The sequence below is a fragment of the Aedes albopictus genome, chromosome 1, assembly GCF_035046485.1.
Source record: "Aedes albopictus strain Foshan chromosome 1, AalbF5, whole genome shotgun sequence".
NCBI lineage: Eukaryota > Metazoa > Arthropoda > Insecta > Diptera > Culicidae > Aedes > Aedes albopictus.
In genome coordinates, this window is record NC_085136.1 from 139,046,069 (window position 1) to 139,061,626 (window position 15,558).

General features: G+C 36.4%; 1 non-coding gene across 1 annotated transcript; it reads left to right on the plus strand.

The window, feature by feature from the left end:
* Window positions 1-6,919: 6,919 nt before the first annotated feature.
* Trnal-cag (transfer RNA leucine (anticodon CAG)) lies at window positions 6,920-7,002 on the plus strand. Its single transcript has one exon. It is a non-coding gene; the product is annotated as a tRNA-Leu (tRNA).
* The last annotated feature ends 8,556 nt before the right edge of the window (window positions 7,003-15,558 follow it).

The following is a 15,558-nucleotide window of genomic DNA, read 5'->3' on the forward strand; positions in this document are numbered from 1 at the left end:
AACTTAGTTATTTAACTAAACCAATCGATTCAAAGATGCCATTTGATAGAAAATTCAATAATCTTTCGAATAAGCGTCAAAAAACTTCGATAAGTTTGACCATTTTCAAGTTATAACCAGTTAAGGCAATAAGAGTAAAAACCATGGGAAGTTCAATAACTACGTAACGGTTAAGATTTGACCATATGCGTAGAACAATTTTTTTCTCCTTTTATGGTCCTCTAACACCTTTTAAAAAGTTTGCACTCAGGAACCTAACACCCTGTATAAGTAAAATATTGGCATGGATTCGTACACGGATCCGTTGAATGTGAGGCATGTCCCTCACCTCTCGGCTATTTCACCGAGTTAGAAGGTAGGTGATAAATATGATACTGTTTCTAGGTATCTGCTGGAATGGGTTTGTTGACACTTTCCAGTGCCAACCAGGATCTACATGGTGAGTGTGATAATAGTTGGAAAACGATGCAACAGAGCAAAATTACGTTCGAAATTGGATACGTCGCCAGATATTACGCGCCTGGATAATACAAAATTATTTGCTGTGTATGTAGTGCACAGAGGTTCCACATAGGTAAAACATGTGATTACAGTTTATCTACAGCTCAATGAACTCAAGGCCTGACTTCAGCCAGGTCATCTCGGGTACTCAGAAATCTAGTCGAGGTTTTTACTTACTCCTGTTCGATGTAGTATTGGTTTCTGGAGCTAACCGTTGTTTTCCGAGTGTTAATAGGTCTAATTGTAGTTCATCTACGGTTCTCTGTAATCAAGGCATGACTTCAATCAGATCGTCCAAAATTTCTACTGGTCGTTGATATAACAATCATTATACAGATGTTCAAGTATTCTTTATTACACCAACGAACCTAACCTCAAAATGACTGACAATTCTCAGGTCATTTTGACAGATGCAACATGAGCATGAAAAGGACGGCAACAAGATCGATAAAGTAGAATACATTATCCGTCTTTTTCGTGCATGTGTGTGGTCTGTCAAAATAACCTGTGAATTGTCAAACATTTTCATGGCCAGCTTTGTTGGTGTAATGAAGAATTGGTGTAAATAAAAGCGATAAAAATAATTGAAAAAGTCCTTGGTGATTATTTCGAGTGTTCATGTTTTGTAAGGACGGATTCGGGCAATCCATCGAGATATTCAGCAAATGTTAATAGTACTATAAGGGCAACACATGTTCTAAAGATGTTTCCGATGACCTATGGGGTCAATAAGGGAATAATATCCCGTGTTTAATTTCATTTGAAAACAACAAACGCAAATGAAAACTTCGGTGGTTCAGAAGTGTTGAATATCTCAAGAACTCAAAAGAAATCTATCGGAAAATCTCAAATTCGACCTTGTAGCAACATCAACTATCGTTAGGTAACGGAATGTGCAAACTTCGTTAAGAAGATAGTTATGGGTAGTATATTCCCTCAAAACTTATCATGCTTTTTTAATTCTATAATTTAAGATTTTCCTAGAAATAATCCAATGTTCCGAACAGATTTTTTTTTTCAGAATTTCTGGTCAACACTTTTTTAGAGTTTCCACCAAAATCAATTCAAGAATTTCACCAGAAATATCGGCTAGAAATCATCGAGAAACTGGCCAAAATAAATCTGTCACTGCACCACTATGAGGTCTTTATGAAGTCTGCAAGAGCTAATGCAAGCATTTTTTCTTTTCAAGAAACTTATAGGGTTTTCAAGAAAATTCAGTCATTTTTTTCTAGAAATGTACGCAAGTTGTGTTAAATAAAAAGTAAAGAAAAAATAATCAGGTTTTTGGGCAAAAAAAAACGTTCTTGTAGAGTTTCGTAACAAATATCTAGAGGCCTTTGCGATGTTATTGCAAATTTTCTAGCGGCGTTCCTAATAGCGTTGTAGAAGGAACTTCTTTATATCATCCTGAAGTTATAGAAATTTTGCCGATGGCTTTTATTAAGCATAAAGTATTAAATATGCCGGCACCAACTAATGGCAAAGAGAGTTCTGGGGACACTAGAATAATTTTCAAGAACTTTCCTAAAACTGGAATTTTGGAAGTTAAGAATCCTTAAAAATGCCGTTACATCTTTAAATTTGCATCAGGAATTTTGCTAATGTTTATCCCAGGATGTAAACAAACCCTACCCAAAGATCCTTCAACAAATTCTTCTTTAACTTTAACCTGATTTTTCCTCAAGAATACGCCAAGGAAATTCAGTGTTATTATTATCATATACTCTTTATTATTGAAATTTATGGAAAGATTATGAAACAAATATATTGACGATATATTTCTCGGAAATACCTGGAAAATCCTTGACAATTTAGTTTGGTGAAGTTTTTGGAGAAGGTCCAAGACCCTCTCAGATTTGTGAAAATTCCTTGCGGTTTGCTTAGAAAAAGGTTTCTTGTAGCTTGTCCTGAATTCCTGAAAGAGTCCTTGGGAATTTTAAAGGCTTTGTGGGAATTTGCTGGAGAAATTTCAAAAACTAGTGGTTGGAATTATTAAAATAGGTTTATTTTGGAAATAATTTTTGGCTGAATTCCTTCTGCAGTTTTTTTTTGTTTATTCCTGTTTGTATTTGGTTTTAAGTATCGGAAAGTATTCAGTATTATGAACAACGAATTGTCCAGCAGTTTCAGATGTAAGTTATAGTTGAACTTTTTTTGAAAATATTTATCAAAAGGTGAGCAGAATTCGGTGTTATATTTTTTTTTTGAAATATCATTTTGAAAATTGGATCCTTGACTTTCACACTTGACCCAAGGCGAGTTTTTGGAATAAAGCTACCATAGAAAATTCCGTAATATACAGTTTAAGCACGTTTAAGCTAAATCTGAACAGGCATGTGTCAGTAATAACCATAAATATGTTTTTAGAGATATCTCTAAATGGAGGAATTGTTGGTGAAAATCATAAAAATCAAGTCTCTGATGCAAAAGATTGGCACATTTCTAGCAGATTCCATAGGAAAGCCTCCTTACATATTTTCTTTTTTTTATGGAATTTTGTTATCTGGAAACCCTTGTGTTCTAAACAATTAATAGTCCAGCAGTTGTTTATGTAAGTTCAAGTTAAATTTCTTGTGGAAATGGTCTGAATTTGAAATTATTTGTATTTGGAATTTCCAAATTCTTTCAGAAACTTCTAACGATCTTCTTAGAATTTAATGGTAGAATTGCGGAAATTTCTAGCTCATTTATCTGAAAAAATCTCTATTAAGAAGATTTGGCAAAGAATTTTTATTTTGCTTTATTTTATTGTTTTGTTTGTGTTTTAATTATATATATTTTTTTATTTATTTATTGTTAATTTTTATTTTTATTTTTTATTTTGTTTTTTTTTATTACACCCGATTCTTTTTTTGCACTGGTAGTTTTTTTTGTTACCACTCAGTCAATTCTGAACCAATTGACCTGATTTTTTTGTACACGGGTAGTACTAATCGTGCCTACATGTGTATAAAATTTCATGAGAATCGGTTCAAAATTGACTGAGTTATATAAAAAATTAAACCCGTGCAAAAAAAAAAGAATCAGTTGTAGTTTTTTTTTCTTAACATTTATTCTTTTGCAATTCCTGATGACGTGTATCGCAGAAAACTTCTGGATATTCTGGCGAACTTCATAAAAAAATATAAGAGAGATATTCAAAGTGTTTTTCCAGGAAATCTCAAAAAAAAAAATTGTGAAACATTCCAAGGGAATTTAAAAGAAAAATCTCGAACGGCAGATTGAGCCACACGTTGTAAACCTCTGTTATGAAAACAGTACGCAGCAAATGTGATGGCCAATGATCGGGAAAATTGAATAGTTGTTATTTTTCCGATTCGGACTTAATTAATTGCTAATTAAACGATATTAGCCATACAGCTCATCCAGCGTGAGGCAGCGAGAGCGAAATACATACCGGGTATAAGATGGGCAGTGTCTCATCTTGAACCAGAGAAGCGATTAAGATTATTAATGCTGGATGAGCCCGAATGTTGGGAAAATAATAAGATACCTCTAGTTGTGTTCGAATCGTGTATCGAATCGCCAATGATGTGGGCGCTTTGCTTATTCTTGCGAGCATAACAATCGCCGTCTTTGACGCCTTCCCGCCGCGCCCCTGGAAGGTGTGAACTTAAGAAGGCGAACGGTACGGTGGTGTGCAAAGTGTTTAATTGAGCGGATAATTATATCGGAGATCCGTCGTTTATGCATTATTCGTGACAAGATATGCGATTAGCTAATGATGTATTAGAAGGATGTATGGGGCGTTGAATTGGTAAAGTTTTGATTATTTAATGGCGATTTCCCATTCATGCTGCTTTGTCTAGTCGACGATAATTATCAAATGGAAATAATTGGTTATGGCGATGCCGGTATAATCAATCTTCTGCCTTAACTGAATTTTTTTCTGTATTTGCCATCTTCATTATTTTCTATCTTTGTTTTTATCCTGTATCTTCAATCATCTATTTTCTATTATTTCTGTCTTTTATCTTCTCTGTCTCAAGTTTTTTTTTCTCTATCTTCTATTTTTGTCTTCTTTGCTCTCTTTTTGTTCTTCTCTGTCTGGTAGCTTCTCTGTCTTCTATCAATTCTGTCTATTATCTTTTCAGTTATCTGTTCACTATTTTCTCTGTTTTCAATTTTTTTCTTCATTATCTATCTATCCTATTTTCTTTGTCTTTCATTTGGTCTGCTTTCTTTTTTATGTATATGCATAAATTCTCTATTTCTTTCTTATGTATTTTATCCTCCTTTTTTTCACACTTTTTCCCTTTTTTCTTTGTCTCATATATTCATTTATTTTGTACTTTCTGTCTTCTAACTTCTCTCTTTTCCATCATCTTAGTCTTCTACTTATCTCAGTTTTCCGTCTTCTGTGTCTTCAGTTTCCTTCATCTTATTTCTTCTCTGTCTCGCATCTTCTCGTTTCTCTGTCTGCTTATAGTCTGTATTCTGTTTTCTTTTTTTTTTTCTTCTGCCCTGTCTTTTATTTTTCTTTCTTCTGTCTACTCTTTCTCCTAGATTCTCTGTCATCTAGTTTCGCTATTCTCTATCTTCTCTGTCTTTTATCTTCTCTGTCCCTTATCTTCTTTGCCTTCTAACTTTTCTGTGTTATACTTTCTATACCTTCTATATTTGATCGTCTAATGTATTTTATCAACTGTTAGCTCATTCAAGTTTATTTTATATGTTAAAACTTCTCACCTCCAGATTGAAGTGCCCCACTTCTTAAAGTCAATATTCACCGTTCAACAATTATCAATCGACCCAATCAACACACCACCACCACCCGCACCATCTTCGACTTCGATTCAATTTTCTTTCGCCATCGCGTCGTCCGACACCTGCCGCGTCAAATCTCATCAACCGTAGGAGATCAAACAAGTTTTAACAAGCTGTGCACTGTTCTATTCTCGTGTTCCTTGAAGCAAGCAAGCGGTCGGAGTCGGTCGATCGGTGCATTTTGCATCGGTCGACTCGGACATGCATCCATCCATCAATCCGTGCGTCCAAACCAAAAAAGAAAAAGAAAAAAAAGCGCAAGAAATCGTTTTGTGGGGGTTTCATGCATTCCAGTTGGCCACCAGGGCCAGGGGGCGAGGGTGGAAAAGTCAAGTTCCTGATTGAATTTCTTAAGCTTCCTTTGATGATGGTGCGATGCTTCGCGAGAATCTGTTGAAGCGTATTAAATAGTTTTTTTCCTCTCGCCTTCTGAAAATTCTCCAAGAAGAGGACGAAGCCTTTTTCCTTTTTTATGGCTGGGTGCTTGATGGTGCTGCGGGGTACCGACTGGATGGAACTAACAAGGTTATATTTTTTGTTATTTATTTGTTTTTTTTTATTTCTTTTATTTTTATTTTTTATTTTATTTTATTTATTTCTTTTAATTACTTTATTACTTTTTTTAATTGATTACATTTTACTTTTTCATTTTATTTATTTTTTTTAATTTTTTTCTCCGTATTTATTTTATTCATTGTATTGATTTTGTTTATTTTATTTACAATTTTTCATTTTTCAATATTTTTTTCTTGTTTTTTTATCCTACTGCAAAGGCTATATGTTCACTCCAAAAATGACATTTTGATAGAAGGCCCGGAGGGTCAAGTCACATATACCAATCAACTCAGCTCGACGAATTGAGGTGATGTTTGTGTGTGTGTATGTGTATATGTTTGTGTATGTGTGTGTACAAAATAAACTCACGTCACTTTTTGGCAGTAAATCTCAACCAATTTTAATGACCGATGGTTTTTTTATTTATTTTTATTTTATTTTTTTTTCTTGGTTTTATTATCAAGGAAGCTCTAAAGATGTGATGGTAGGTTATTAACATTTGATATGTTGAAATACACAATCGCAGGTAAAAATGATTGTGTTATGATAATAATCATGTTACACGCATCCACTCGGGTTACTTCTTGTTGTTGTTACACTTTCCACCACACTCCCGGCGGTGGTCAAAGAGCACGTTCTCGTAACACCACCACCACCGGCACCGGAGGACCTGATCGGTCAGCAACAGCCACAGTAGCTGCCTGCCATCACAGTCAGCGTGGCGGAAAATCTGTTTTGATTGCCAATCAAATAGAAGTTGGCTTGTTCTTTCGTTTTTTTTTTTCTCCGAGCAGGGAAATGTTTTTGTTGATAAATACCACGTTCCACGTCTATTGATGAAGAGTGTGGTGTCGTATTCGCTTATTGATTCAATGCATTTTTTTTTCTTGCTTTTATTCCAGGTAAGAGCTTGTTTAACACTCGATGATGATGAGACAATCCTGACGAAGGTCACTCGAGCAAACCAACAAGTGGAAACGTTGGACGAGGCCATCGTAGTAGGCTTTTAAGTAAAAGGTAAATCGTTTCGGCAAATCACATAAAGTCACACATCCAATCTTGTGATTACATTTAACCGCCTTGGGAGGGACGAGTCAGGATGGCCGAGTGGTCTAAGGCGCTACGTTCAGGTCGTAGTCTTCTCTGAAGGCGTGGGTTCGAATCCCACTTCTGACAAAATCCTATTTTATCGGTTAGGTTTTTACCGATGTTGCGTAACAATTATTTGTGGAATGGTTACATAATGGTTAACTGCTACATAACTTCTACAATGTATTTTTAAAATTTTCGAAATAATTAAATCGCTTTCCATGTATTTAGCTTAGTCCTATAATTTTCATTCGCTCCATGTAAAAATATCTCACCATTCCATCATTCTCGTACTGTTTTACCCCTCATAAAACAACCTTCGTAAAACAGGTTTGATCAGAACGTGCCCAAATGGTGCGGCAGCTCACCCTAACAAAAAAAAATTGACGACAGAGTGGTCCCCTTCTCATTTGTTTGCCGGCATCCATCGACAGGCAGGCAGCCAACCGGCTGCTTAATTCCTTTTACAGAAGCAGGCGAAGATGTACCACAGCAACCTGCATGCAGCATGCTTGCCTGGTACTTATCGGGCATTAGGTAGCAAAAAGGGTATCGTTCGAAATTCGGATTCGAACCCAGTTGGGTGGATTGAATGTTTGTCGAGGTTTGACCATGTGCCTCTAACCTCACGGCTATATCATATGATTGGGAAAGGGGTGCTAAAATCCAAACACACTCCGTGGGGCGATTTATTCTAGTTTTATTGATGCATAATGATTGAAACGTTTGTTATATGTACACTATAAACAATTCATCTCACAGTCAAAATTACACGATATAACAATACAATGTTTTATGTTACTTCCCATACAAAAATAATATAATTACAATACGATAAATGGTTACACTCGCACAAATTTACTTATTTTTACGTTTCTTGAAATGCAATGCATGATTCACGATTTTTTTCAAAGTTTGTGTGCTGATTTTTACATAAACATTTTTATAGTTTTTGTATTTTGATTCATAAATAAAATTAATATTATGTTTACAGTCAACATATTTTAAACGCAGTCAGTTAGGTTTTACTCATATCACAGTTCTTTTATAAAAGATTTATAATAAAATTTGTTATACTTTTGTTGGACGTAAAACTAAAAAATACAATATTTTAAATATAAAGTTTTAAAATATTCTTTTAATTTTTTTAAATATAAACATTTTTTCCTTTTTTTTAATTTTTTGGGTTCAAATAGTGCTTTTTTCTAACAGTGCAGGCTTAAAAACTATTGTTGATATGGTAATCATTATAAGAAAGAAACACAATCTGCAATAATTTTGATATTGCAGTCTGGTCGGATACAATAAGCATCATTCAATTCATTTATAAAGGAATGACTGTAATATTTGATGTTGAACACTTATTTTTACTGCCACATCTTGAAATATTTCGAATTATACCTTTAGAAGTTCTACATGAAAAATGAAGACATATTTTGGAAATATCTTATTTGAAGAATGTAATGTAATATATTGCAATCTGATTTTTATTGCCTGTTTGGCCTAGTTGGTTCGGGCTTTAGGTTGAGTTTGCAGATCAACCGAGTGTATGGGTTCAAATCTCGAATGTTGTTCTTTTATTTTTGTCAAACCATTTCATTTCCTCAAAATGATTTGATAATTTTGCTACACCAATTTTTCCCTCCTGTTTTATGAATCAAACAAAATTACTTGATATTTGGTTACCCTAAGAAACATGCTTACCCATTTATACTATCGTCATGTCAATATGGACCATCCCAGTCAGTGCTTGTTGGGTCCTCCCTAGTGCTCACCAATCATCCAATCTCTAATAATCTTTTGATCGTCTGGCACAGGGGTTTTCAGGTCGAGCAACACACGGGGGGTTGTGTTTGTATTGCTGTTATTTATTTCTTGCAACTTCAACAACACAGTTACCCAAACTTTCGCTCAAACAGCATCAAATTAGGGTATTGTACCATTTGGGCATGTGTACCTATTTTGGGCACTTGTCGCTATAACTAAGTCAATTTCAAACCGATTGATTTGAATTTTTGTACAGAGTTAAATACTGTACGTGCCTAAATCTGGACAAAATTTCAAATCAATCGGTTTGAAATTTACTTAGTTATAGCGGCAAGTGCCCAAAATAGGTACACCTGCCCAAATGGTACAAGACCCTAGGCAAGAAATCATAATACCCACGCTGTTTGCACCATTTCATTGCAAAAATGAAGAATTGATCATCTTATCATACAAAAAACCCTGCTCCCTACTTTCAATCTAGTACTTCACTGATTGCGTCCTATCATATACTAAACGTTTTCCCTATTATTTGGCAAACAATCCTTTAGAAATCTTGTCAAGAATTCGTGGTGATATGTGACACTTTCAAAAAATCACCTTTGAAATTAATATACGTATTTTTTTTTTCAATAAGTGCACTGCGTAGTAAACGATCTGAAAACCTCTGGTTTGATTAAAACAGAACCTATTATTTGTCATAAATATTGGTTTTATCCTGCATTATCTGAAAAAAAAAAAATGAGTAACTCTCGCTGAGACCAACCCACTATTTACACCTTGTCTTCAAAAATCTTTTAGGTTACAATTTTTTGAAAGTGCTCACCAAAAAGGAAATAGAATGCATTTAGTTACTCGAATCGATGGAGTCAGTTAGAGCTACAATAATTTCTGCGAACCCCTTATTTTGTCCAATAGAAAGTATTCGGTGAAGTACAAGATTGAAAGTTGTGAGCTGGATTTTTGTATGGCGAGATGATAAATTCTCCGTTTCTACAATGAAATGGGGCAAACAATGTGGGTTTTATGATTTTTTGCCTAATTTAATGCTGTTTGAGCAAAACTTTGAGTTACACTTTTGTTGAAGTTGCAAGAAATGGAGAAAACAACAACACAGTTACCCAAAGTTCTGTTCAAATAGCATTAAGTTAGGAAGGAAATCATAATACGCACGCTTTTTGCACCATATTATTGCAGAATACGGGTTGTAAATTAACTCACAATACAAAAATCCAACTCAATCAAGTAATTCAATCTAGTACTTCACCGATTGCTTCCTATTGTTGACTTGTATAAATAACTATTAAAATTTTCTCTCTAGTCAAAACCTGTGTAAAATCTGTAAAAACCAAATACGTTGCTCACTTCATCCATCTATACAACCTAACCAATTGCTGCAGTAATTGCTATCTAACAGGGATTATTTTTTTTTCTTCGGATGGCCCACCTCATACCCATACACATTTTTTGTAGCATGAAAGGTTTATGAGCAGATATCTTTTGATAATATTTTACAACAGCTTCAGAGAGTTCCCTTTAATCGTACTCTACTTCCGTGTATGCCCATCCAGTTCTCTCTATTCTATTGGTCTCATTTTAACAAATTCTGAGCAGAGTCTTTTGAAGTGTCGTAGGTTGTTGGTACGTTGTGCATCTTCAGGCTATTGGTTGAATAAACTATATCCTTTGTAAAGCAACGAATTTTGCGTACATGTTTTTCTGTAGTTCGGTAGTCTGAGGCTTCCAGCATATCTTGTTTCATATCGATGCATATCCGATCCATAACATACAGTACTCGTTAAATATTGGGGTGCCATTCCATTGACAACTCGGAAAATGAACACTAACGAATTGAATTCGATCCGTTGATGTATTGACATCCATTGAAGACAGTTCAACATAATTACCCGTGGAATCAGCCGTTCGCATTGCAGAATTAGCCGCATTACCTTGTTTTGTAGAATTTGCATTCGTTTTAATTGTGTTTTTGAAGCCAGAAACTGGATAGAAGCACAATAGTCGAAGTGGGGAGCGATGATCGTCTTATACAATGTCACTTTAGCATCAAATGGGAGATAACGGCTAACTCGGAATAAAACTCCAAATTTTTGGGCAGCTTTTTTAATCGAATAGTTAATGTGTTCACAGAAATTCAGTGTTTCATCCAGCATTACTCCAAGATACTTCATCGATTTTACCCGTTCCACAACTTCTTCATCTATACGCAGTTCACCTGTGCAACCCGTTTGTGACCTCGTTGTTACGATCATATATTTTGTCTTTGCTATATTAAGTTTCAACTTTTTCCACTTCAACCATTCTGAAAAGTACCGTAGTTCTTCGTTCATAACTTGAAAGCATTCTGTATAGCTACTCCCTTCAAAAAACAATACTGTGTCGTCGGCAAAGAGATTCACCTCCACTCGATGTAGCACCCGCTTCAAATCGTTTATATACAGAATGAATAACAGTGGTCCAAGAACACTACCCTGAGGAACACCAAGGTCAACGGCTGTCTCAGATGATACCGATTTATTATATCTTGTCACTTGGGTGCGGTTCTCCAAATAGCTACTGAACCACTTCAATGCAATCCCTTGGATCCCATACCGCTTCAAGACATCTCTCAACTTTGATCGATCAATGGTTTCGAATGGTCTCTTCAGATCAACAAACACTGCCATGACTATTTTCCCTCGTTCAATAGACTGCTTCCACTTCAACAACAGCAAATTCAACGCAGTTTCACATGAATGATGCTTCCTGAATCCTGACTGCTCCTCGAGAATTATTCCATTGTTATCCACATAGTTCATTATCTGCTCCTTAGCCAATGTTTCCAGTATCTTCTCATATAGTGGCAACATATTTATTGGTCTGTAGTCTTCTGGTCGCGTAGATTTTGGAACTTTCGGAATAGGAATCACCAAGGTTTTTTTCCACGTAGCAGGAAAAACACCATTCTGCAAGGATTTATTAACAACTTCTAGCAGCAAAAGTTTAATCACATCAAATGAATCCAGTAACACTCGTTTCGTCACGTTCTCAACTCCTGCACACTCTTTCAGCGCATGAACTGTTTCCTGCAACTTAGCAACTGTAATCGGCTCAAACCTACAAAATCTCGTATTCATCTCGGTGTCCTCAGCTCTTTCGGCTTGTTCGCTTGTTGTAGATACGATACTACTATGTATTTCTCTGACACTTGCCACAAAGTAGTTGTTCAGTCTTATTGCGGTTTCGTCTTCCGATAGTGAACCATCCATAATTATTTGCGTTGTCGGTCGTCCGGCTGGCAGGATAAGAGATTTCAAACATTTCCACATTCTTTTAGAGTCCCCTTGACAATCTCTGATTTCATGAACAATTGATTCGTTTTTCGCCATCTGCAACCCACGTACAGGGGATAGACAAAATGATCGGGACAGGCAAAATTTTCACTTTCCAAAAAATGTTGAATTAGCTGTAAGTTTTCGAAAAGTGCATCAAATATTCTCAAATTTTTACTGTAAGTTCTTCAACTAGTTGTGTATCAGTGGACAGTGGAAAAGATCGGACAATTCTTCACGAAGTTATAAAGATTTTTGAAAAAGATAAAATTATTCGATAGCCAACTTTGAGCTGTTATACCTCCGGATTCAATGAGCCGATTGCAATGAAATTTTGACCATTCATGACTTATATAATGAACTCTGGAAAACATTTGACTTAACTTGAAATTTTTAACAAGCGAAAAAGTTATAGCGATTTTATTTTTTTACTATTTTTTAGTAAATTAGTCTATTTTTATGGCTAGTTTCCACCTGGTAAGTACTGTGTAAAAGCATAGGACAAGTAATGGTCAAGTAAAACTTTTGCAATCAAAATTACTTTAGCGTTCGCAGTTGATAAGTAATTCGCAGCCAAAAAGATTTGCCAACAGATGGCACTGTCATGCGATGCTGTCAGTCATGTTGTTTATTTTCCGTACGGAATAATATGTCGATGTACTATTCCGTGAGTAAAAGTGACATTTCTCTTTCTTTTTGTTTCTTCTTTCGCACCAAAGACATCAGTGTGCATTAAGCTGTTCGTACACAGGGGCCTTAGGCCTAAAGTACACAGATTAAAGATTTGGCAAGGGAAGAACTCAAGATAAAACATCTGTTTGAAGTGCAACGGAATACGGAAGCACTGTGGCATGTAAGTAAAAAAAATTCCGCAACTCTGCCGCTGCGGCAAAACGCAATGAGCGTGGATCTTGGCGTGGATTTCCTGCGGTTAATTTCAAAACAACTTCAGTTTGGTGAATAAGTTTGTTTCCTGGAAAAAAGTAAATTAGGTGAGAATCTGCAGCATTGCTCTTGCTCTGTCTCGCTCTATCGGTGGTTGTGGGATGATCTTGGGGACGATAATGGGATTTTAGAGAGAAAACTAGTAAGTATAGTAAAAATCCAAAGATTTTAAGAACGAAGTACCTGGTCAATCCATGAGATATTAACTTCTTTAATACGGAAGGAAATTCCAAGAATACCATTCTCATAAAAGAAAGTTATGATTTTATAGGAGTCTGGGTATTAGGCCGTCCCTTATTTTTCAAAATTTAGAAATGTTATAAGTTCGTTAGTGGAAAATGATCGTTTTAGCTAAAAAATGATCGGGTCAAAATTTGAAGTCCGTATCTCAAGGCTAAGTGGTCCCTCAAGGGGCCTAAAGTTATCAAAAAATGTATGGGACCAAAAAAACATGAAATTTTTTTCGACAAAACAAACACGCTATTCCACTAAAACCGGTGATTTTAGGACCCTAAAGGGCCAAAAATGTGCTTAGATTTGCGATATCTCTACTCGTTTCCAAGATATTGACAAAAAAACAACTGAAAAATCAGCATTTTTGACCATTTTTTTAGATTCCGAAGGAAACTTACCCTATTTTGTTCAATAACTCAGAAACGAGTAGAGATATCGCAAATCTAAGCACATTTTTGGCCCTTTAGGGTCCTAAAATCACCGGTTTTAGTAGAATAGCGTATTTTTTTGTCGATAAAAATTTCATGTTTTTTTTGGTCCCATACAATTTTTGACAACTTTAGGCCCCTTGAGGGACCACTTAGCCTTGAGATACGGACTTCAAATTTTGACACGATCATTTTTTAGCTAAAACGATCATTTTCCACTAACGAACTTATAACATTTCTAAATTTTGCAAAATAAGGGACGGCCTACTGGGTATTGTCCGAGATTCTGCAGGAAGCGGGAAATACTACTAAAAAAACTAATAATTCGGCGAAGCTACCAGGAAATCATCCAGAAATTTTCAGTTGAATCCCCTAAGAAATTCCCGATAAAACTTTCGAGAGTTCCCGGGTATACTTCCAGAAGTTCCCCGTTAATTTCTTAAGGAGTATATCCAGGAGTTCCCCAGAAATTCTTTCAGGAATTCTTCGGGAATTCATCAAGGGGATTTTCGAGAATTTTTGCATGAGTTCCCCGGGAATTCTTGCAAAAAATCCCATGGAATTCCCCAATGAGTTTCCAGGAAATTTCCCCCCAGGAGTTTCCCAGGAACTAATCTAAAATTACACCATGACTTCTTCGGGAAATTTTCCAGGAGTTCCTCTGAAATTCTCATGCAATTCTTCCACAATTCCTGCAAGACTTCCCCGAAAATCCCCGGATGGATTCCTGGAGAAATTTACCGGAGAAATCCCCGAAGCAGTTTCCTGAGCAATCACCAGAAGATCTTCTGAAGCAAATCTCTAAAAAAATCCCTCTAAGATTTTTTCAATAATTCCTCCGGAAATTCCTCCAACAATTCCTCTGGAGATTTTTCCAGGAATTGCACCGGAGATTCCTCCAGGAATTGCACCGGAGATTCCTCCAGGAATTCCCCTGGAGATTCCTCCGGGGATTCCTCTAAGAATTTCTCCGGAGATTTCTCCGGGAATTTCTCTGGAGATTCCTCCAGAAATTACTGCAGGAATCTTTGGGAGAATTCCTGGAGGAATCTCCAAAGGAATTCCTGGAGGAATCGCCTTTGGAATTCCTGGAGAAATCTCCGGAGGAATTCCCGGAGGAATTTCTGGAGGAATTCCGGTAGGAATTTCTGGAGGAATACTGGGTGGAATTTCTCGAGGAATCTTTAGAGGAATTATTGGAAAAATTTCAAGGAGGTATTTCTGGAGGAATCTCCGGAGGAGTTGAATGAGGAATCTCCGGAATATTTTTTGGAGGGATCTCCGAAGGAATTCCTGGAGGAATCTTCGGAGGAGTACCTGGAGAAAAATCAGCAAAGACAATCCGGAGGAATCCCCAAAGAATTTCCTGAAGGAATCCTCAGAGGAATTCCTGGAAAAATTGGCGGAGATAATCCGGGAGAAATTTTCGGAGGAATTCCTGGAGGAATCCTCGAAGGAATTCCTGGAGGAATCCTCGGAGGAATTCCTGGATGAATCTTCGGAGGAATTCCTGGAGGAATTCCGGGAAGAATTTCTGGAGGAATTCCGGGAGGAATTTCTGGAGGAACCTCCGAAGAAACCTCCGGAGGATTTTTAGGAGGATCTTTTGGAGGAATCTCCGGAAGGTTTTCCCCGAGGAATTTCCAAAAAAGTCTCCGGAGGAGTTCCTGCAGGAATCACCAGAGAAATTCCTGGAGGAATTATTGGAGAAACCTTTGAATGCATTCCTGTTGAAGTCCTAGAAAGAACTCTTGGAATGATCCCGGAAGAAATTTCTGCGGGAATCACTGAATCAATATCTGAGTGAACCCCGGAAAAACATACTACAGAAATCCCTCATGGAGGGATTTTTTGTAGAACTTCTAATGAAAGTCTCAGAGACATTTTAAGACAATCCCCGGCAAACTCCTGGTGGATTTTCTGGTGGAGCACCTGGAAGAATT